Below are 23,296 nucleotides of genomic sequence, written 5' to 3'. Positions count from 1 at the left end.
GATTGGGAATCATGGAACATCGCAAGACCTGAGGTGGGATGCCAAGAGACCGACAAGGGAATGTGACGACTTTATCAACAGTTTTAAAATGTGTTTACACTGTTATTTTAAACTTAAATCCAATTGAAAATTTCACAAATCCAATTGTATACACAATTTGTTTTTAGGAAGTTTAGTTGCTGTCATGTACACAAAACACTGCAGTTCATGGGCCTCCCGGGTGGTGCAGTGGTCTAGGGCACTGCATCGCAGTGCTAGCTGCACCACCAGAATCTCTGGGTTCGCGCCCAGGCTCTGTCGCAGCCGGCCGCGACCGGGAGGTCCGTGGGGCGACGCACAATTGGGCTAGCGTCGTCCGGGTTAGGGAGGGTTTGGCCGGTAGGAATATCCTTGTCTCATCGCGCTCCAGCGACTCCTGTGGCGGGCCGGGCGCAGTGCGCGCTAACCAAGGGGGCCAGGTGCACGGTGTTTCCTCCGACACATTGGTGCGGCTGGCTTCCGGGTTGGAGGCGCGCTGTGTTAAAGAAGCAGTGCGGCTTGGTTGGGTTGTGCTTCGGAGGATGCGTGGCTTTCGACCTTCGTCTCTCCCGAGCCCGTATGGGAGTTGTAGCGATGAGACAAGGTAGTAATTACTAGCGATTGGATACCACGAAAATTGGGGAGAAAAGGGGATAAATAAATAAAAATAAAAAAAACACTGCAGTTCATGAAGATCATTCTAAGCATAGGCCTGGCATTGCCTTGATCAACCACAAGGATATTGTCAATTCCCAATCCTCTCTCCATGGCTATGTTTCCAATCTTGTAAGAAATATCATTCCTACATACAGCATCAGTAGATTAAGTAGACAAAGGAGCTGATCGTGGACTACAGGAAACAGAGGGGCTAGCACGCCTCCATATACATCGATGGGGCTGTAGTGGAGAGGGTCGAATGCTTTAAGTTCCTCTGTGTCCACATCACTAAGGAATTAACATGGTCCACACACACCCACACAGTTGTAAAGAGGGCACGACAGCGCCTCTTCCCACTCAGGAGGCTGAAAGGATTTGGCATGGGCCCTCAGATCCTCAAAAATGTCTACAGCTGCACCATTGAGAACATCTTGACTGGCTGCATCACCGGTTGTTACGGCAACTGCAAGGCACCCGACCGCAAGGTGCTACAGAGGGTGGTGAGTATGCCCCAGTACATCACTGGGGCAGAGCTACTTGCCTGCCAAGACCTCTATAACAGGCTTTGTCAGAGGAAGGCCACCAAAAATTGTCAAAAACTACAGCCACCCAAGCCATAGACTCTGCTACCACATGGCAAGTGGTACCAGTGCACCAAGTCTGGAACTAACAGGACCCTGAACAGTTTCTACCCCCAAGTCATAAGACTACTAAACAAGACTGCTAAATAGCTAACCAAATGGCTACCAGGACTACCTGCATTAACCCTTCTTTACACTAACTCTCTTGCACTGTCACGCCCTGACCGTTCCTTTTTTATGTCTCTATTTTGGTTTGGTCAGGGCGTGAGTTGGGGTGGGCATTCTATGTTTTTGTTCTATGTTTTATATTTCTATGTGTTTGGCCGAGTGTGGTTCTCAATCAGAGGCAGCTGTCTATCGTTGTCTCTGATTGAGAACCATACTTAGGTAGCCTCATCCCACCTGTGTTTTGTGGGTAGTTGTTTTCTGTTGTGTGTCTGCACCAGCCAGAACTGTTTCGGTCGTTCTCTTTGTTATTTTTGTTATTTCAGTGTTCATTAAATAAATATGGTTGGTCCTCTCCTTCCAACAGCCGTTACATGCACACACATAACATGCGCACACATGCATACTGACAACACACACACACACACACACTGCTGCTACTGTCTATTATCTATCCTGTGGCCTAGTCACTTTACCCCTGTCTACAGTACAGCGGAGGCTCCTCAGAGGAGGAAGGGGAGGACCATCCTGCTCAGTGAATTTCATAAAAATAATCAGATAAAACTATACTAAATATATTCATGTCACCAAATAATTGATTGAAACACACTGTTTTGCAATGAACTACACCGTACTACACTGGCTCCGATGCTCGTCGCATGTGGCAGGGCTTGCAAACCATTACAGACTACAAAGGGAAGCACAGCCGAGAGCTGCCCAGTGACACGAGCCTACCAGACAAGCTAAACTACTGCTATGCTCGCTTCGAGGCAAATAACACTGAAACATGCATGAGAGCACCAGCTGTTCCGGAAGACTGTGTGATCAGTCCCACTTGGCCAAAAGCCAGAGAAAATGTCCCATCTGGCCAAAAGCCAGAGAAAATGCAGAGTGCCAAATTCAAGTAAATTACTATAAAAATCAGACTTTCATTAAATCACACATGAAAGATACCAAATTAAAGCTACACTAGTTGTGAATCCAGCCAACATTTCAGAATTCAAATAGGCTTTTCGGCGAAAGCAAACTATGCTATTTTCTGAGGATAGCAACAGAATAAACAAAGAGAGAGAAGCATATTTCAACCCTGCAGTTGCGACACAAAACGCAGAAATAAAAATATAATTCATGCCTTACCTTTGACGAGCTTCTGTTGTTGGCACTCCAATATGTCCCATAAACATCACAAATGGTCCTTTTGTTCGATTAATTCCGTCGATATATATCCAAAATGTCAATATATTTGGCGCTTTTGATCCAGAAAAACACCGGTTCCAACTTTCGAAACGTGACTACAAAATATCTCAAAAGTTACCTGTAAACTTTGCCAAAACATTTCAAACTACTTTTGTAAGACAACTTTAGGTGTTTTTTAACATAAATAATCAATAAACTTGAAGACGGGATGATCTGTGTTCAATACAGGATTAAAATAAACTGTAGCCAGCTTTCTGGTCACGCGCCTCTAACAAACAGGACATTTCCAGTGACCCTAGTTCAAGATGGGTCACTGGAATAAGAATACAGAGGGTAGTGCGTACGGCCCAGTACATCACTGGAGCAAAGCTTCCTACCATACAGGACCTTTATACCAGGCGGTGTCAGAAGACACCGCCTGGTCAGAAGAAGGCCCTAAAATTGTCAAAGACTCCAGCCATCCTAGTCATAGACTGTTGTCTCTGCTACCGCACGGCAAGCGGTATAGGAGCACCAAGTCTAGGTCCAAGAGGCTTCTAAACAGCTTCTACCCACAAGCCATAAGACCCCTGAACATCTAATCAAATGGCTACCCAGACTGTTTGCATTGCCCCCCCCCCCCTCCCCTTTTACACCTCTTCTACTTTCTGTTATTATCTTTGCATAGTCACTTTAATAACTACCTACATTTACATATTACCTCAATTACCTCGACTAACCTGTGCCCGGTACCCCCTGTATATAGTCTCGCAATTGTTATTTTAATGCTGCTCTTTAATTACTTGTTCCTTTTATTTCTTATTCTTATTCGTATTTTTTAAACTGCATTGTTGTTAGCGGCTTGTCAGTAAGTATTTCACTGTAAGGTCTACACCTGTTGTATTCGCGCATGTGACTAATACAATTTGATTTGATTTCAATTTGGAGGTCGACAGTAGCCTCAACAGCACTCTCTAGGGTAGCACCATGGTGTAGCCGGAGGACAGCTAGCTTCCGTCCTCCTCTTGGGACATTAACTTCAATACAAAACCTAGGAGGCTCTTGGTTCTCACCCCCTTCCATAGACTAATTATGACAACTTCCGAAGGATGTTCTGGAACCTATCAGAGCTCTTGTAGCATGAACTGACATGTTGTACACCCAATCAAATTTTCAGGGAATTCATCAAGTACTGAAAGCATAAGTTACAGCTAGCTAACACTGCAGTGCATAAAATGTGGTAGTAGCTGACTCAAAGAGAGAGAAAGACAATAGTTGAACAGTTTTCAACAAAATAATTTCTTCAAAAATGAAGAGAGAGAGAGATTTCATAATTTTGTTTCACTTTCAGTTTCATTTACTTAGCTAGAAAATGCAGCTGGCTAGTTTAGTTACTCAAACACGCAGCTCATGCGTGTTTGATTATTGTGAATTTATCGGTAGTGACAGTGTTTCCTAGCCTCGGTGCAGTGGCCAGCTGGGAGGAGGTGCTCTTATTCTCCATGGACTTTACAGTGTCCCAGAACTTTTTTTTTTTTGAGTTAGTACTACAGGATGCAAATTTCTGTTTGAAAAAGCTATACACCGCCTGTGTATATTGGTTCCTAACTTCCCTGAAAAGTTGCATATCACGGTGGCTAATGCAGAACTAATGCAGATGCGAATGCAGAATGCCACAGGATGTTTTTGTGCTGGTCAAGGGCAGACAGGTCTGGAGTGAACCAAGGGCTATACCTATTCCTAGTTCTACATTTTTTGAATGGATCATGCTTATTTAAGATGGTGAGGAAGGCACTTTTAAAGAATAACCAGGCATCCTCTACTGACGGGATAAGGTCAATGTCATTCCAGGATACCCCGGCCAGGTCAATTAGAAAGGCCTGTTCAATAATCCCGGACAATTTATAAGATGAACATCTAGCAACCCAAAGGTTGCGAGTTCCAATCTCATCACAGACAACTTTAGCATTTTAGCTAATTAGCAATTTTGCACCTACTTACTACTTTTAAACTACTTTGCAATTACTAACCTTAACCCTAACTTTAGCTCTAACCTTAACCTCTATCCCTAACCCCTAGCCTAGCTAACATTAGCCACCTAGCTAACATTAGCGTTAGCCATCTAGCCACCTACCTAACATCAGCCACGACAAATTGGAATTTGTAACATATCATACGTTTTGCAAATTCGCAACATACAGTACAAATTGCAATTCGTAACATTTTGTACGAATTGCAGTTCGTAACATATCATAAGAATTGTAGTTCGTAACATATATGAAATGGATGATGCACATCCACAAATTAATGCATACAATAAGAAACATAAGATATCATACTAAGTGGAGCGTCTCGAATTTACATTTACTATGTTACATCTACCCCTGAGTCCAGCTCTGGGATTCGATTCAGCAAACTTCTCAGTTAGACCAGGAACTGAAAAGTTGCTGGATCGAATCCCCAAGCTGACAAGGTAAAAATCTGTCATTCTGCCCCTGAGCTAGGCAGTTAGCCCACTGTTCCCTGGGCGCCGAAGACGTGGATGTCGATTAAGGCAGCCCTCCGCACATCTCTGATTCAGAGGTGTTGGGTTAAATGCAAAGACACATTTCAGTTGAATGTATTCAGTTGTACAACTGACTTGATATCTCCCTTTATATAGCCATTTCATTTTTTTCGTCATTGTTATTCGTTGTTTACTGTGTATTTATTCCTCGTGGTCGATGGTGTAGCAGTGGGGCAATAGAGGCGTGACAGCACATCCGGCTTCACATTCTTGGACCCCGAGCGGTAGGAGATGATGAAGTTAAATAGGGTGAATAACAGGGTCCATCGAGCTTGCCTTGAGTTTAGGCGCTTGGCGGTGAGGTGATATTCCAGGTTCTTGTGATCTGTCTATAATATGAATGGGTGTTCCGCCCCCTCTAACCAGTGCCTCCACTCCATCTTCACCACCAGAATTTCCCGGTTACCCACGTCTTAATTCCTTTCCGTGGGGTTGAGACGATGGGAGAGGAAAGCGCAAGAATGCAGCTTATGGTCTTGGGCCGAACGCTGGGACAGGACAGCCCCCACTCCAACGTCCGAGGCTTCGACCTCCACCATGAACTGCCGGGACGGATCTGGATGGATTAGGATGGGGGCGGTAGTGAATTGGTGTTTGAGGTCCAAGAATGGCTGGTCTGCAGCTGGAAACCATATAAACAGGACCTTGGGAGAGGCGAGTGCTGACAGGGGGAAATCCCGGGTGCTGTAGCCCCGGATGAACTGGCAGTAGAAATTGGCGAACCCCAGGAAGCGTTGCAACAGCACTCTGGAGGTGGGTTGCGGCCAATCCGCCACCGCTTTCACCTTTTCAGGATCCATCTGGATGTTGCCTGCAGCTATGATGTACCCCAGGAAGGAGATGGTGGAGCGATGAGTGGGAAAACACGAGGATGTCATCAAGGTAGAGGAATACGAACCGGTTCAACATGTCCCGGGGAGCGTCGTTTACCAGGGCCTGGAACACAGCAGGAGCGTTGGTCAGTCTGAATGGCATCACCAGGTATTCGTAGTGCCCGCTAGCCATGTTAAAAGGCGGTCTTCCACTCATCCCCTTCCCGGATCCGTACCAGATGGTAGGCGTTCCGGAGGTCGAACTTGAAGATGGTAACCCCCTGGAGAAGCTCGAAAGCCGAGGCAAGGAGTGGAAAGGGTAACGTTTTTTAACTGTGATGTCATTCAGGCCCCGGTAGTCAATACACGGATGAAGGGTTTTGTCCTTCTTCTCGACAAAGAAGAACCCTGTGCCGGCGCGGGAGGCAGAAGGATGGATACCCCCTGCAGCCAGGGAGTCCTCAATATAAGTCTCCATCGCCTTAGTCTCCGGACCTGACAGCGAATAAAACCGCCGCTGAGGCGGTGTTGTGCCCGGGAGAAGGTTGATGGCGCAGTCATAGGTCTGATGCAAAGGAAGCGCGGTGGCCCAGGCCTTGCTAAAAACCTCCCGGAGGTCCTGGTACTCCGCGGGAATAGCAGAGAGGTCCGGGGCTTTTCCCAAGCCTGCAGGAAAACGTCCCGGAGCAGGCAGAGCCGACTTCAGGCAATGCCCATGGCAAAATGGGCTCCAACCCAGGATTGAACCAGTAGCCCAGTCGATGAGGGGATTGTGCCTGCCTTTGGAGCCAGGAAAACCCCAATGCCACAGGTGAATGAGGGGATTGGATGGGCAGGAACTGCATAAACTCACTGTGATTACCCGACACTCTCAGGTTAATGGGACACGTGGTGTGGGTGACTCTACCAATAGAGCGCCCATCCAACGCTCTGACATCCATGGGAATGGAGAGCTGTTGTGTGGGGATTCCCAGCTACGACACCAGGGTAGCGTCCATAAAGTTCTCGTTGGCTCCAGAGTCTATGATCTCACCAGCGTACTCGTACAACAGGACAATTACCCAACACACCTCCAGGCTGTGTAAGGGCTATTTGATCAAGAAGGATAGTGATGGAGTGCTGCATCAGATGACCTGGCCTCCACAATCACCCGATCTCAACCCAATTTAGATGGTTTAGAATGAGTTGGACAGTAGAGTGAAGGAAAAGCAGCCAACAAATGCTCAGCATATGTGGGAACTCCTTCAAGATTTTTGGAAAAGCATTCCAGGTGAAGCTGGTTGAGAGAATGCCAAAAGTGTGCAAAGTTGTCATCAAGGCAAGGGCCTACTTCGAAGAATCTAAAATCTTAAATAATATTTGATTTGTTTAACACTTTTTTTGGTTACTGGAAAATTCCAGATGTGTTATTTCATAGTTTTGATGTCTTCACTATTATTCTACAATGTATAAAATAGTTTTAAAAAATTGAAAAACCATTGAATGAATAGATGTATCCAAACTTTTGACTGGGACTGTATACCGTAGCAGTGGCGGCCAATGCCATTTATGATGACCTTATTTCTTTTACAACATGTTGGATGACTGTTATTCATATACCATTCACCCAGTTCTATGTAACATTGATAGGTTAAGCTTACTACATGATAATCACATTTTCCCTATACCCATCATGACGTTGCTACAACTTAAGCCTATGAATGAAAGTTTACAATGTAGGTGCATACAGGTTGAGAGAAACATTTGAGATGACAGACAGTGACACATGGACAGACAGTGACACATTCAATACCGCCTTGCAGACTCTTGCCTGCATCTAGCTTATCTAGGGTGTAATCATTAGTCCAACAATTGCAAACAAGAGTTTCTATTGGAAAGATTCAGGTATTTTTATCCGAGTTTCGTTTGCTTCCGTTTAAGAGAAGTTTCTCAACAGAATCGGCGGAATGAATACACCCCTGATCACGCATAAAGATTGGAAAGCTGCCGCGGTCATTCCCCTCTTCAAAGACACTCTAGACCCAAACTGTTACAGACCTATATCTATCCCACCCTGCCTTTCTAAGGTCTTCAAAAGCTAAGTTAACAAACAGATCACTGACCATTTCGAATCCCACCGTACCTTCTCTGTTATGTAATCTGGTTTCTGAGCTGGTCATGGGTGCACCTCAGCCACGCTCAAGGTCCTAAATGATATCATAACCGCCATCGATAAAAGACAATACTGTGCAGCCATATTCATCGACCTGGCCAAGGCTTTCGACTCAACAGCCTTGGTTTTTCAAATGACTGCCTCACCTGGTTCACCAACTACTTCTCAGACAGAGTTCAGTGTGTCAAATCGGAGGGCCTGTTGTCCGGACATCTGGCAGTCTCTATGGGGGTGCCACAGGGTTCAATTCTCGGGCCAACTCTTTTCTCTGTATACATCAATGATGTCACTCTCGCTGTTGGTGATTCTCTGATCCATTTCTACTCAGATGACATCATTCTGTATACTTCTGGCCCTTCTTGGACACTGTGTTAACCTCTCTAGGGTACGTAATTTAAATTCCTCAAACATACAAGTATTTTACACCATTTTAAAGCTACACTTGTTGTAAATCCAGCCAAAGTGTCCGATTTCAAAAATGTTTTACAACGAAAGCACACCAAACGATTATGTTAGGTATGAGCCAAGTCACAGAAAAAGACAGCCATTTTTCCAGCTAAAGAGAGCAGTAACAAAAAGCAGAAATAGAGATAAAATTTATCACTAGCCTTTGATAATCTTCATCAGATGACACTCATAGGACTTCATGTTACATAATACATGTATTTTTTGTTCGGTAAAGTTCATATTTATATCCAAAAATCTGAGTTTAGGCAAGACGCTACTGTATCACTTGGCAAAAAGCCTGAGAAAATGAAAATTACTATGAAAATTACTATAAAAATCAAACTTTCATTAAATCACACATGAAAGATACCAAATTAAAGCTACACTGGTTGTGAATCCAGCCAACATGTCAGAATTCAAATAGGCTTTTGCTGAAAAGCCTACGATGCAATTATCTGAGCATAGCACCATAGTAAACAAAAGAGAAAACATTTCAACCCTGCAGGCGCGACTCAAAACGCAGAAATAAAAATATAATTCATGCCTTACCTTTGACGAGCCTCTGTTGTTGGCACTCCAATATGTCCCATAAACATCACAAATGGTCCTTTTGTTCGATGAATTCCGTCGATATATATCCAAAATGTACATTTATTTGGCGCGTTTGATCCAGAAAAACACCGATTCCAACTTGCTCAAACGTGACGACAAAATATCTCAAAGGTTACCTGTAAACTTTGCCAAAAAATGTCAAACTCCTTATGTAATACAACTTTAGGTATTTTTTAACGTTAATAATCGATCAAATTCAAGAAGAGATGATATGTGTTCAATACAGGATCAAAACGATATGTAGCATGCCTTCTGTTTGATTGAAGCGCATGTCCAGGACACCTGGAGTGCCTTGACTTCAAGATGGCTGTATTTCTTCATTACACAAAGGAATAACCTCAACCTATTTCTCACGACTGTTGACATCTAGTGGAAGCCATAGAAACTGCAAGCAATTCGCTTAGAAATCTGGTTTCCCAATGAAAATCCATTGAAAAGACAGTGACCTCAAAAAAACAAAATCTGAATGGTTTGTCCTCTGGGTTTCGCCTGCTAAATTAGTTCTGTTATATTCACAGAAATGATTCAAACGGTTTTAGAAACTTCAGAGTGTTTTCTATCCAAATCTACTAATAATATGCATATCTTATCTCCTGGGGATGAATAACTGGCAGTTGAATTTGGGTATGCTTTTCATCCTTTTCATCCATCCAGCCCGTTTAGCATCACTACTCTGGACGGTTCTGACTTAGAATATTTGGACAACTACAAATACCTAGGTGTCTAGTTAGACTGTAAACTCTCCTTCCAGACTCACATTAAGCATCTCCAATCCTAAATTACATCTAGAATCGGCTTCCTATTTCACAACAAAGCATCCTTCATACCCTCGTAAAACTGACTATCCTACCGATCCTTGACTTCGGCGATGTCATTTACAAAATAGCCTCCAACACTCTACTCAGCAAATTGGATGCAGTCTATCACAGTGCCATCCGTTTTGTCACCAAAGCCCCATATACTACCCACCACTGCGACCTGTATGCTCTCGTTGGCTGGCCCTCGCTTCATATTCGTCGCCAAACCCACTGGCTCCAGGTCATCTATAGTCTCTGCTAGGTAAAGCCCTGCCTTATCTCAGCTCACTGGTCACCATAGCAGCACCCAGCTGTAGCACACGCTCCAGCAGGTATATTTCACTGGTCACCTCCAAAGTCAATTTCTCCTTTGGCCACGTTCCCTTCCAGTTCTCTGCTGCCAATAACTGAAAAAAATTGCAAAAAGCACTGAAGCTGGAGACTCATATCTCCCTCGCTAACTTTAAGCATCAGCTCTCAGAGCAGCTTACAGATCATTGCACCTGTACATAACCCATCTGTAAATAGCCCATCCAACTACCTCATCCCCATATTGTTATTTAGTTATGGATCTTGCTCCTTTGCACCCCAGTATCTCAATTTGCACATTCATCTTCTGCACATCCTACCATTCCAGTGTTTAATTGCTATATTGTAATTACTTTGCCACCATGGCCTATTTATTGCCTTACCTCTCTTATCCTACCTCATTTGCACATGCTGTATATCTTTTTCTATTGTATTATTGATTGTATGTTTGTTTATTCCATGTGTAACTCTGTGTTGTTGTATGTGTCGAACTGCTTTGCTTTATCTTGGCCAGGTCGCAGTTGCAAATGAGAACTTGTTCTCAGCTAGCCTACCTTTTTATTTTTTATTTTATTTAACCTTTATTTAACCAGGATTTCCTTGCTTTAGCCCAGGCTAGATTACGGTCGTGAATAATACAAGACAGCTCAGAAGAAAACCATGGATTATCCCGCCCTTTAACCCTGAACCTGCGGAATGGTGCATGTTTGTTTACTATTTGGAAAAAACCATCATGAAAGAATATCCAGGCAGTTTCCACATCAGGGATAATGTGGAATTCAACTTGTTGTTGAACGCATGATTACACAAAAGTTATGTGTGCACATCTCAAGTTAGGATTTGGCCCAATGCTGCATTTTGACAATAGAGGGGGGGTAACTGTACAATATAATTTCAACTATAGGATTTCCCCCAAATTCCTATGTCTATATGAGGAAGACACCAATCAGAAACAGCCTTGTAGACGGATAACTTATCTTCCACACCTGCTAGTATTTTTCATCTCATGCGGTATAGCTATTAGGGTGGATCCATCCTGTCTTTTAAAGCCATTGTGATGCATAGTCCTGTGATAGCTTTACCTCTTGATGTATTTTTTTGTGTTTGTCTTACTTTTTTACAGATACTGTACAATAACTGTAAACGTCTCCTCCTTTCTTCCTCTTCCAGAGTAAGAGATTTATGAACTGTTGACCTTGATGGTGCTTGTCGATGCTCCATGGCTCTGAGGGTCAGGTAAGTCTATATCAAATCAAATCAAATTTATTTATATAGCCCTTCTTACATCAGCTGATATCTCAAAGTGCTGTACAGAAGGGTCGCATTTCAAAAGATGAAGTGCGCCTAGAGTCCAAGATCCTGGCACTGACAGTTTGGTCTAAACCCAGGTGTGCTTTTCCTAAGATATAGTGTATCACTGGGTAAAGGTCTACTTTCAGAACACTGGACAGGGACGAGGTGGTGGAAAATACAGATGTTTTCTTCAGTCAGCAGTAAAAGAGAGAGAGAGAGACACCCCCTGAAGACAATGAAGTATGCAGACCCAGAGAGGTGAATACTTTTTCCAGATGGATATCTGGGGTAGAGGACCCATTGGAAATCATTGCCAGCAACTTCACTGCTTTGCAAGAGGCAGTAAATCAGACAATAAGGACAGTTGACGATTTAAAATGTAGACACCACACGCATGCACACATCACACATATGCCCAAACAAACACACACACACACACCGACATGAGTAGAGGAACAGATGAGTACTTATTAAGCATCGTCAGGGTGAAAAGTGCATTGCAATACCCTCAAAAGTCACCACACTCATGGAACAAACACACAGACATAGTTGTGAAGGAAGACGTTTCTGGAGATGTTGCTTTGCAGTTCAGGGCATAAAAACACCAGCATGAACCCTGTCTCCCTCATCGATAAAGCTGGGCCAAGTATAATAATAATCTCCCAGACAAAACAAATGGTCTTGTCTACAACCCCGTCCTAAGCCTATTTTACAGAATGTACAGCACAATATTTATACTGTGAGACTAGCCGCTGGCTAATCCTGATCCAGACCACTGTATGCCCCCCCTTGCAGAATGAGATGGATAGACTTGGTCTCCCTGGTGAAGATTTGACATACCACTCTCTGAGGTGGTCTATAGTATGTTTGACTGTACCCATAAACAAAGGAGACTTGATCTCACAGCCCACAACAAAGCACAAGCCACTACTTAAAGGTGAAAATGGGGGACACTCCCTCTCCTCATCCACCCTGCGATGTCTAGCCCCAATCCCACTAACCCAAGCCACAACAACAAGTTGAATTCCAAACAAACAATCACCCACAAACATGCAGATCCTGTGTCTGTCTTAAAACCAACTAAACCAACATTGTTAGTAATTCCATTTAAATGAACTGTTCTAACAAAGCATTTTGTATCAATGATCCAGGTGGGTGCTACATTTTTAGCCATTCTTCAAGGCAAACTGCTCCAGCTCCTTCAAGTTGGATGGGTTCCGCTGGTGTACAGCAAATATTTAAGTCATACCACAGATTCTCAATTGGATTGAGGTCTGGGCTTTGACTAGGCCATTCCAAGATATTTAAATGTTTCCCCTTAATCCACTCAAGTGTTGCTTTAGTAGTATGCTTAGGGTCATTGTCCTGCTGGAAGGTGAACCTCCATCCCAGTCTCAAATCTCTGGATGACTGAAACAGGTTTCCCTCAAGAGTTTCCCTGTATTTAGAGCCATCCATCATTCCTTCAATTCTGACCAGTTTCCCAGTCCCCGTCGATGAAAAACATCCCCACAGCATGATGCTGCCACCACCACGCTTCACTGTGGGGATGGTATTCTCGGGGTGATGAGAGGTGTTGAGTTTGCGCCAGACATAGCGTTTTCCTTGGTGGCCAAAAAGCTAAATTTTAGTCTCATCTGACCAGAGTACCTTCTTCCATATGTTTGGGGGGTCTCCCACATGTCTTTTGGCGAACACCAAATGTGTTTGCTTATTTTTTCTTTAAGCAATGGCTTTTTTTCTGGCCACTCTTCTGTAAAGCCCAGCTCGTGGAGTGTACGGCTTAAAGTGGTCCTATGAACAGATACTCCAATCTCCGCTGTGGAGCTTTGCAGCTCCTTCAGGGTTACCTTTGGTCTCTTTGTTGCCTCTCTGATTAATGCCCACCTTGCCTGGTCTGTGAGTTTTGGTGGGTGGCCTTCTCTTGGCAGGTTTGTTGTGGTGCCATATTGTTTCCATTTTTTAATAATGTATTTAATGGTCCTTTTGTGGCAGGACTGAAATGCATTGGAAATGTTTTTTGGGGATTCAGTTCATTTGCATGGCAAAGAGGGACTTTGCAATTCATCTGAACACTCTTCATAACATTATGGAGTATATGCAAATTGCCATTATACAAACTGAGGCAGCAGACTTTGTGAACATTAATATTTGTGTCATTCTCAAAACTTTTGGCCACGACTGTACACAGACATAATCAATATTATAAGTTATGTTTGTATGGCCTCCAATTCAAATCTATACCTTCAAGAGAAAACAAGATGTCACTGACGTGGAAATAATCAGCTGACATTGCGCTGTTAACTCTTCTTGTGTGCTTAAAAGATACTTTGAGCAATTTTCACCAGTCCATTGGAGTTGAAGTGTGTCAGGGGGTGATAGCCATAACTAAATAAATCCTGTTGAATAAACAAGACCATTAACTTTAGCCACATCCAAGAGGCACTGGTGACAACCCACTGGGAGGAATAACTTGAGGTCATGGCCACAGTGACCCACTCAGCTCAGGTTTGAGAGGAACTCCAGGGTCAAGGTGCCGCCCACCCATCCACCCCAACACTGGCAGGCAGACCTTACATATCATGTATGCCTGCACTATCGGATTTGGACCAGGGCCATAACTTGAGGCTCTTTTTACCTTGCTCCATTACACCGTCATCCCTATTCTTTCTTTCTCTCCCTCTCTTAACTCACATTCCTCTCTCCCTCTCTGTCACGCCCTGACCGTAGATTGCTTTGTATGTTTCTATTTTTTGTTTGGTCAGGGTGTGATGTGGGTGGGCATTCTATGTTTTGTTCTATGTTTTGTATTTCTAGGTGTTTGGCCTGGTATGGTTCTCAATCAGAGGCAGCTGTCTATCGTTGTCTCTGATTGAGAACCATATTTATGTAGCCTGTTTTCCCACTGTTAGTTGTGGGTGGTTATTTTCTGTTTAGTGTTGGTTGCACCTTGCAGAACTGTTTCGGCTATTCTTTTTTGTTATTTTGTATTCAGTGTTCAGTCAGTTAAGCTAATAAAGATGAACACGTACCCCGCTGCATTTTGGTCTGACGATTCCTTTTCTTCTTCCGATGAATGCCGTGATACTCTACCCCTTAGCCACCTTTTGACAGGCCAGCTCCTCAGTGACGAGGGCAGGTCATGCCATCCTGTTCAGCTCCATATGGAAGCAATTATTCCAGGCACTTTGACCACTTCAAAAAATGTTAGCAGACACATTTCCAAAAGTTAAGCAAACATTGAAAAAGACACCTTTGTTTAGCACAACTACATTTGATCATATCTTATCTCATATCTCATATAATCATATCTCATATCTCATATCTTCTGGCTGAAATTCATTTACGCAAATACATTAATTCTGACTCAAATGGGGTCAATAGCAATTGAAAAAATGGAAAGCTGCTGACATATTCAACATTATATACTTGACTTTTTAAAAATGTTGTTGTGTTATTGCCTGAATTTAAAATGTATTATATTGAGATTTGTCACTGGCCTACACACAATACCCCATAATGTCAAAGTGGAATTGAATAACTATAAAAAATGAAATCTGAAATGTCTTGAGTCAATAAGTATTCAAACCCTTTGTTATGGCAAGACTAAATAAGTTCAGGAATCAAAATTTGCTTAACAATAAACTGCATGGACTTGAATATCCCTTTGAACATGGTGAAGTTATTAATTTGCATGCGCCTAATACAACAGGTGTATACCTTACAGTGAAATGCTTACTTACAAGCCCCTAACCAACAGTGCAGTTTTAAAAAATACGGCAAATTTAAAAAATGTATTTCACCTTTATTTAACCAGGTAGGCTAGTTGAGAATATAGTAGTGATGCTGGACGGGTGGGTAGGTGTGGGCAGCGATCGGTTGAAGAGCATGCATTTAGTTTGCTTGCATTTAAGAGCAGTTGGAAGCCATGGAAGGAGAGTTGTATGGCATTGAAGCTTGTCTGGAGGTTTGTTAACCTGTCTAGGATCAGCGTGGCGCTAGCGGCACACCCCCCCCCCCCCCCCCCCCCACTGAAAAACCAGTGCCGCGAAATTCAAAAAAAATATTTTTTTTAAATATTTAACTTTCACACATTAAAGTCCAATACAGCTAATGAAAGACACAGATCTTGTGAATCCAGTCAACATTTCCGATTTTTTAAATGTTTTACAGGGAAGACACAATATGTAAAGATGTACATCTATTACCTAAAAACACATTAGCATAATCCACCATCTTTTATTTGTCCACCAACACCAGTAGCCATCACCAATTCGGCTAAACTAAGATATTTATAGCCCCTAACCAACAAAAAAACTCATTAGATGACAGTCTGATAACATATTTATGGTATGGGATAGGTTTTGTTAGAAAAAAGTGCATATTTCAGGTATATGGCATAGTTTACAATTGCACCCACCGTCACAAATGGACTAGAATAATTACAATGAGCAACGTGTTTACCTAACTACTAATCATCAAACATTTCGTAAAAATACACAGCATACACGAATCGAAAGACACAGATCCTGTGAATACAGACAATATTTCAGATTTTCTAAGTGTCTTACAGCGAAAACACAATAAATCGTTATATTAGCTTAGCACATAGCAATTAGCAGCCCAGCATTGATTCTAGCCAAAGTGAGCGATAAAAGTCAACATCGCCAAAAGATATTAATTTTTTCACTAACCTTCTCAGAATTCTTCCGATGACACTCCTGTAACATCACATTACAACATGCATATACAGTTTGATCGAAAATGTTTATATTTAGCCACCAAAATCATGGTTAGACAATGTGAAATGTAGACAAGCTGGTAAAGAAAAAGTCCTTGCGCCACTTAGACAGTGATCTACTCTTATACATAAATACTCATAAACGTGACTAAAAAATATAGGGTGGACAGGGATTGATAGACAATTTAATTCTTAATACAATTGCGTTATTACATTTTTTAATTTATCCTTACTTTTCAATACAGTTTGCGCCAAGCGAAGCTACGTCAAAAAACATGGCGTCCTAAGCCACTAAAATGTTTCGACAGAAACACGATTTATCATAATAAAAATGTCCTACCTTGAGCTGTTCTTCCATCAGTATCTTGGGCAAAGGATCCTTTCTTGGGAGAAATCGTCTTTTGGTGGAAAGCTGTCCTCTTGCCATGTGGAAATGTCAACTGCGTTCGGGATGAACTGAAAAGCATGCCCAACTTTTCACATCGTTGCAAAAATAAATGTCCCAAAATCGCACTAAACGGATATAAATTGCTATAAAACGCTTTAAATTAACTACCTTATGATGTTTTTAACTCCCATAACGAGTAGAAACATGACCCGAGTAATATTACCCCCTTCACTAATGCTTGGAAAAGGTGCGGGCCGGTGTCCTCTAGGCGCATGACGCAGCTCCAAAAGAATGACTAGCTTCAGGGTTTTTTCATTTGTGGGGCCTGTGAACGCGCAATCGACCCCATTGGAATCGTCATCACGTAAAGGCATCCAGGGGAAGACGTAAGAAGTGTCCGTATAGTCATAGCAACGACAGTGCCCTTTTAACTGACTTCAGAAGAGTGGCCAACATTTCTCAAATCTGACTCCATGTCAGGGAAATTGCTGTAGAATGGGCTCTGTTCCACTTAGAGACAAAATTTCAACTCCTATAGAAACTATAGACTGTTTTCTATCCAATAATAATAATAATATGCATATTGTACGATCAAGGATTTTGTGGGAAGCCGTTTCAAAAATTTGCCAAATTAGCATAAATAGTCTAAACAGCGCCCCCATCCCCAACAGGTTAACACATTGTCCAAAGAAGGGCCAGAAGTATACTGAATGGTGTCGTCTACGTAGAGGTGGATCAGAGAATCACCAGCAGCAAGAGCGACGTCATTTGTGTATACAGAGAGGAGACTTGGCCCGAGGATTGAACCCTGTGACACCCCCATAGAGACTGACAGAGGTCCGAACAACAGGCCCTCCGATTTGACACACTGATCTCTGTCAGAGAAGTAGTTGGTGAACCAGGCGAGGCAGTCATTTGAGAAACCAAGGCTGTTGAGTCTGTCAATAAGGATGTGGTGATTGACAGAGTCAAAAGCCTTGGCCAGGTCGATGAATACAGCTGCACAGTATTGTCTCTTATTGATGGCGGTTATGATGTTGTTTAGGACCTTGAGCGTGGCTGAGGTGCACCAATGACCAGCTCGGAAACCAGATTGCATAGTGGAAAAGGTACGGTGGGATTCGAAATGGTCGGTGATCTGTTTGTTAACTTGGCTTTCGAAGACCTTAGAAAGGCAGGGTAGGATAGATATATGTCTGTAGCAGTTTGGGTCTAGAGTGTCTCCCCCTTTGAAGAGGGGGATGACCGCGGCAGCTTTCCAGTCTTCAGGGATCTTGTTTAGGGCAGGTTGGTTAGGATGATATCTATGAGGGTGCCCGTGTTTACGGATTTGGGGTTGTACCTGGTGGGTTCATTGATAATTTGTGTGAGATTGAGAGCATCAAGCTTAGATTGTAGGATGGCCGGGTGTTAAGCATGTCCAAGTTTAGGTCACCTAACAGTATGAGCTCTGAAGATAGATGGGGGGCAATCAATTTGCATATGGTGTCCAGGGCACAGCTGGGGGCAGAAGGTGGTCTATAGCAAGCGGCAACGGTAAGAGACTTGTTTCTGGAGAGGTGGATTCAAAAAAATAGAAGCTAAAATAGTTTGGGCACAGACCTGAATAGTAAGATAGATCTCTGCAGGCTATCCCTGCAGTAGATTGTAACCCCGCCCCCTTTGGCAGTTCTATCTTGTTGGAAAATGTTATAGTTAGGAATGGAAATTTCAGGGTTTATGGTGGTCTTCCTAAGCCGGGATTCAGTCACGGCTAGGACATCCAGGTTGGCAGAGTGTGCTAGGGCAGTGAATAAAACAAACTTAGGGAGGAGGCTTCTAATGTTAACATGCATGGCTTTTACGGTTCCAGAAGTCAACAAATGAGAGCGCCTGGGGTATGGGAGTGGAGCTAGGCACTGCAGGGTCTGGATTAACCTCCACATCACCAGAGGAACAGAGGAGGAGTAGGATAAGGGTACGGCTAAAGGCTAAAAGAACTGGCTGTCTACTATGTTCAGAACAGAGAGTAAAAGGAGCAGATTTCTGGGCTTGGTAGAATAGATTCAAGGCATAATGTACAGACAAAGGTACGGTAGGATGTGAATACAGTGGGGGTAAACCTGTGCATAGAGTGATGATGAAAGAGATATTGTCTCTAGAAATATCATTTAAACCATGTGATGTCACTGCATGTGTGGGAGGTGGAACTAAAGTGTTAACTAAGGTGTATTGAGCAGGGCTAGAGGCTAGAGTGAAATAAGGCAATAATTACTAACCAAAACAGCAATGGACAAGGCATATTGACGTTAGGGAGAGGCATGCGTAGCCAAGTGATCATAGGAGTCCAGTGAGTGGCTTCAGGCAGCTAGCGGGCTGGGGCAAGCAAGCTAGCAGAAGTGCCTTTGAGGTACGTCGCGACGGAAGAAAGTCAGGATGCTCTCGATGGTGCAGCTGTAGAACCTTTTGAGGATCTGAGGACCCATGCCAAATCTTTTCAGTCTCCTGAGGGGGAATAGGTTTTGTTGTGCCCGCTTCACGACTGTCTTGGTGTGCTTGGACCATGTTAGTTTGTTGGTGATGTAGACGTCAAGGAACTTGAAGCTCTCAACCTGTTCAACTGCAGCCCCGTCGATGAGAATGGGGGCATGCTCGGTCCTCTTTTTCCTATAGTCCACAATCATCTCTTTTGTCTTGATCACGTTGAGGGAGAGGTTGTTGTCCCGGCACCACACGGCCAGGTTTATGGCCTCCTCCCTATAGGCTGTCTCATTGTTGTCGGTGATCAGGCCTACCACTTGTGTCATCGGCAAATTTAATGATGGTGTTGGAGTCGTGCCTGGCCGTGCAGTCATGAGTGAACAGGGAGTACAGGAGGACGCTGAGCACGCACCCCTGCGTTGAGGATCCCTGTGTTGAGGATCAGCGTGGGAGATGTGTTGTTACCTACCCTTACCACCTGGGGGCGGCCTATCAGGATGTCCAGGATCCAGTTGCAGAGAGAGGTGTTTAGTCCTAGGGTCCTTAGCTATTTGATGAGCTTTGAGGGCACTATGGTGTTGAACACTGAGCTGTAGTCAATTAACAACATTCTCACATAGGTGTTCCTTTTGTCCAGGTGGGAAAGGGCAGTGTGGAGTGTGATTGAGATTGTGTCATCTGTGGATCTGTTGGGGTGGTATGCAAATTGGAGTGGGTCTAGGATATCTGGGATGATGGTGTTGATGTGAACCATGACCAGCCTTTCAAAGCACTTCATGACTACAGATGTGAGTGCCAGTTCCGGCACCACGCATCAGGCCTTTCAGTGCGCTTCCACAGTCCAGTACGGCCTGTGCCTCTTCCCCGCACTTGCCCTGAGGTGCGTGTCCTCAGCCCGGTACCACCAGTTCCGGCACCACGCATCAGGCCTCCAGTGCGCTTCCACAGTCCAGTACGGCCTGTGCCTCTTCCCCGCACTCGCCCTGAGGTGCAAGTCCTCAGCCCGGTACCACCAGTTCCGGCACCACGCATCAGGCTTCCAGTGCGCCTCCACAGTCCGGGGCTTCCGGCGACAGTACCCAGTCCGGAGCTTCCGGCGACAGTACCCAGTCCGGAGCTTCCGGCGACGGGCCACAGTCCGGAACCTCCGACGACGGGCCACAGTCCGGAACCTCCAACGACGGGCCACAGTCCGGAACCTCCAACGACGGGCCACAGTCCGGGAACCTCCAACGACGGGCCACAGTCCGGAACCTCCAACGACGGGCCACAGTCCGGAACCTCCAACGACGGGCCACAGTCCGGAACCTCCAACGACGGGCCACAGTCCGGAACCTCCAACGACGGGCCACAGTCTGGAACCTCCAACTACGGGCCACAGTCCGGAACCTCCAACGACGGGCCACAGTCCGGAACCTCCAACGACGATCCCCAGTCCAGGGTTTCCAGAGACGGTTCCCAGTCCGGGGCCTCCGGCGATGATCCGCAGTCCAGAGCCTCCGGCGATGATCCACGGTCCGGTTCTACAAAGGGGGAGGGATCAGTGTAAAGAGGGGGGGGCGGCGTCCAGAACCAGAGCTGCCACCAAGGGTAGATGCCCACCCAGACCCTCCCCTATAGGTTCAGGTTTGAGGCCTGACCTGAGATATCTCTGTTTTCTTTATATTTTGGTTAGGTCAGGGTGTGACTAGGGTGAATACGCTAGTTTTTGTTTTGTCTAGGGGTTTTGTATTGTCTAGGGTTTTTGTATGTCTAGGGTTTTGTGAGTCTAGGTATTTGTATGTTTATGGTGGCCTGATATGGTTCCCAATCAGAGGCAGCTGTTTGTCGTTGTCTCTGATTGGGGATCATATTTAGGTAGCCATTTCCCTTTGGTGTTTGTGGGTTCTTATTCTATGTTTAGTTGCCTGTCTGCACTATTCATATAGCTTCACGATTCGTTCGTTTTGTTGTTTTGTTAGTTTGTTCAGTGTTCTTTCTTTAATTAAAAGAAAAATGTACGCATACCACGCTGCACCTTGGTCTCCTTCATATGACGAACGTGACATTCTGACCCATTGGGAAGGTGATGAAAGAAATAAAAGCTGAAATAAATCATTCTCTCTACTATTATTCTGACATTTCACATTCTTAAAATAAAGTGGTGATCCTAACTGACCTAAGACAGGGAATTTTTACTAGGATTAAATGTCAGGAATTGTGAAAAACTGAGTTTAAATGTATTTGGCTAAGCTGTATGTAAACTTCCGACTTCAACTGTAGGTTTTAAATCAACTTGTGAATGTTATTGAATACAGCTACAGTATGGGAGAGGGGCTCCCTCTGTATGATCCCCCCTTATATCTTAATGTAATGACATGATAAAAAATTGCCAGATAAACCCTAGTTTACAGAAAACCCCACTTATGTAAATTAGATATGTTACATATGTATGTTATTTTCAATAAATTTGCAAAAATGAATAAACATTCTTTTTCCACTTTGTCATTATGGGGTATTGTGTGGATGGGTGGATAAAAAATCTATTTTATCCATTTTGAATTCAGGTTGTAACAACAAAATGTGGAATAAATTAAAGGGTATGAATACTTACTGAAGGCACTGTATCTGACAGTCACTCTATTGCCCGAGCCAGTGATTTGTGTACAATTTCACTTAGTTAGCTACTATACAAACGTCATTCTGTTACATACATGACCACGTTTCTACCATGATACATAATTAAATTAGCCAGTACTTTGTCAGTGTAAGGGGTATTTGGTTGCACCTGGAATTCAAGCTACTGACTCATACCACTGAATTACACAGAGAGGTCTATTACGGGTGTTTCCCAGGGATATCACGCTGCCTTACAGTCTGTGGGTGGGAGTGGTGGGTGGGGGGAGGTTAAGTTAGCAGGACGTGAATCAAAACAAAGCGGTTGGCATATTTCTGTGAGAGCAGCTCCAGCTCCACTGCTGAAGTCTGGTCACTGTAACTGAAGCTGAGTCTGGGAGAGGGGTTCCCTCTGTGAAAGGCAACCTGCGTCCCAAGGGGGCTCAGTCTGTCCAAATATTTTACCAAACACACAGATAAGTGCCTGTAGCCTGCAGACAATCACAGAACATTGCTTTCTCTGCTTGCTTCCACTTTCAAGGGATGGTTCACTCAAAATACACATTTTGACATAAAGTCGCAATAAAATAGAATAGAAAAAGTATGAAAAATGACTGCGCTCCCTCTGCAATATCTTTGCATTATCATTTTCAAAATTCTTCAAACTCTGTCAAATTGGTTGTTGAACATTGCTAAACAACAATTTAGAGGTCATAGATTTTCAAGTAGATTAAAATCAAAACTTTAACTCGGCCACTCAGGAACATTCACTGTGTTCTTGGTTAGCAGTTTAGATTTGGCCTTGTGTTTTAGGTTACTCTCCTGCTGAAAGAGGAATTCCTCCCCCAGTGTGGTGGAACGCAGACTGAACCAGGTTTTTCTCTAGGATTTTGCCTGTGCTTTATTTTTTATCCTGAAAAACTCCTCAGTTCTTAACGATTACAAGCATCCCCAAAATATGATGCAAATACCACTTGCTTGAAAATATGGAGAGTGGTATTCATTAATGTGTTGTATTGGAATTGCCCCAAACATAACGCTTTTTAGTCAGGACAAAAAGTGAATTGTTTTGCCACATTTTTTGCAGTACAACTTTAGTGCCTTGTTGTATACAGGATACAAGTTTTGTTAAACACTATTATTGCCCACAGGGTGAGTCCATGCAACTTATTATGTCACTTCTTAAGCACATTTTTACTCGTGAACTTATTGCTTGAAAACATATTTAGGCTTGCCATAACAAAGGTGTTGAATACTTATTGGCTCGAGACATTTCACGTTTACATTTTATTTTTTTGTTAAAAAAAAATTTGAAAAACATAATTGCACTTTGACATTATGAGGTATTGTGTGTAGGCCAGTGATGTAACACAGCAAAATGTGGAAAATGTCAAGGGGTGTAAATACTTTCTGAAGGCACTGTAAATGCAAATAACAATTCACTACAAAGCCTTGGTTTTAGAGGAGGAAAGCAAATGATTGTGGCAGCGTTCTCAAGTCCCTGTCATGAAAGCCATTGAAGCAGAA

General features: G+C 43.6%; 1 pseudogene; it reads right to left on the bottom strand.

The window, feature by feature from the left end:
* The window catches only part of LOC129868360 (collagen alpha-1(XXVI) chain-like), a 73,062-nt pseudogene that overhangs the window by 22,644 nt on the left and 27,122 nt on the right, over window positions 1-23,296 (bottom strand).

This window comes from Salvelinus fontinalis, chromosome 13 (genome assembly GCF_029448725.1).
Source record: "Salvelinus fontinalis isolate EN_2023a chromosome 13, ASM2944872v1, whole genome shotgun sequence".
Taxonomy (NCBI): Eukaryota; Metazoa; Chordata; class Actinopteri; order Salmoniformes; family Salmonidae; genus Salvelinus; species Salvelinus fontinalis.
Note: the sequence above shows the minus strand (reverse complement) of the source record. Positions and strands in the feature narration are given on the sequence as shown.